The following is a 1828-nucleotide window of genomic DNA, read 5'->3' as shown; positions in this document are numbered from 1 at the left end:
ACTATTAAGTCCTGACTATATAACCATTACCTTATTTAGAGGAAAACTCTGCATGTAAGTGGTGAAGGACTGTGGAATAAAAGAACATTTTTGTTTTTTTATGTTTCTGTGGAGAGATAAGTCTGATCTATAGTCTTAGACCTGGATTTAGAGCAAGAAATGGATGGGTAAAAACTTCCAAGTTAAAAACTTCCACAGTAGCCTGAGGCTTTGGATCTTCTATGTGCTCAGTGAAGTCTAAAAAGTTGATAAAGGTGTATTTAATGTCCAAAATATGTTTTTCTGCTGAATAGTTTCCTCAGTGCTCCTTTCATGTCCTGGTTTCTTAGACTATAGATGAAGGGGTTCATCATGGGAGTTACAATTGTATACATGATGGCAGCCACCTTATTCTTTTCTGCTGAGTAGTGAGAAGAAGGGAGAAAGTAGACTGCAATGATGGACCCATAGAAGAGGGACACAGCTGAGAGATGGGAGCTACAAGTGGAGAATGTTTTCCACTTCCCCTTGGCTGAAGGAACCCGAAGAACAGTACAACCAATAAGGGCATAGGAGACAATAATAAAGGTGAAGGGTATAAAGATCACTGCTCCACCAATGACTAAGATTGTCAAGTGGTTGATTTGGGTGTCCGAGCAAGCAAGCTTTAAAATGGGTTCCAGGTCACAGAAGAAGTGTGGGATTTCTCTCTTATCACAGAAAGTCAAGAGGTTCAGCAAACTGAGATGCAGTATTGAGACAAGAATGGAGATGACCCATGGGGTCACTACCAACAGGGCACAATGCTTGGGACTCAGTAATGCAGCATAGTGTAATGGATAACAGATAGCAATGTACCGGTCATATGCTATGGTTGCCAAGAGGAAATTGTCCAGGTCCACCAACAACATAAAAAAGTACATTTGTGAAAGGCATCCTAAAAAGGAGATGGTTGAGCTCTGGCTTTGAATGTCTACCAACATTTTGGGGATTGTCGTGTTTGTGAAGCAGATATCAGTGAAGGATAAATTGGCAAGGAAGAAATACATGGGGCTTTGGAGGCGAGCATCATTGATAATGGCCAGGATGATAAGTTTCCTACCATGGTGACCAGATACATGCACAGTAACAGCATAAAGATGAGTTGCTGCTGTTCAGAATCTGCTGAGAGTCCCAGGAGGAAGAATTCAAAGACAGTTTGGTTTCCTTGATGCATAGTTCTACTGTGTCTAAAAATGAAAAAGTCCAACTTTACTATGAAATGGTAACATGACAGTAAAGCCATTCAGAGTACATTGTACTAGATTATAAACCTAAATAAGACCTTGGAACCACATAGTTCTGGCTCATATACTCTGCCTACTAAAATACAAGTTCTACAAGGGTATACATTATACATTTTACCTATTATGTTCAATGCTGTACACCATTGCTAAAGACAGTGCCCAGCACATAGTAGGTGCTTAATAAACATTGGCTGGATTTATAGAAGAATGACTTAATAAATGAATATTCTGAATTTACCACTCACTATCTTCGTAACCTTGTTATTGGTGCTTTTCTAAGTCTATTTCATCAATTTTAAAATGTGGAGAATGCACACTTTTTTTTTGTGAGGATTGCACAGACACATGTAAAATGCCCATGTTTGTGTTTTAGCTATTGCTGCACAAATAGTAGCTGTTATCATCACTAATTTGGAAAAATCTCAGACTCTGACAGAAAAAAAAGAAACATTCAAAGAATATATAATCTAGCCTTATCTTTGGGAAGTTGAGCATTCAATATGCATGTGATTGTTTAGCTGACCATGTTTTAGTGTTCCAGAGACAAAGATGTCAGTCTCCTT

At 38.6% G+C, this 1828-nt stretch overlaps 1 pseudogene across 1 annotated transcript; it reads right to left on the bottom strand.

The window, feature by feature from the left end:
* Positions 1-260: 260 nt before the first annotated feature.
* On the bottom strand, positions 261-1195 carry LOC308240243 (olfactory receptor 1468-like; annotated as a pseudogene). Its single transcript has one exon. The product of its transcript is annotated as an olfactory receptor 1468-like (transcript).
* Positions 1196-1828: the final 633 nt, after the last annotated feature.

Source organism: Plecotus auritus (assembly GCF_963455305.1).
Source record: "Plecotus auritus genome assembly, chromosome: X".
Classification (NCBI taxonomy): Eukaryota; Metazoa; Chordata; class Mammalia; order Chiroptera; family Vespertilionidae; genus Plecotus; species Plecotus auritus.
This window is presented reverse-complemented; position numbering and strand designations above follow the sequence as displayed.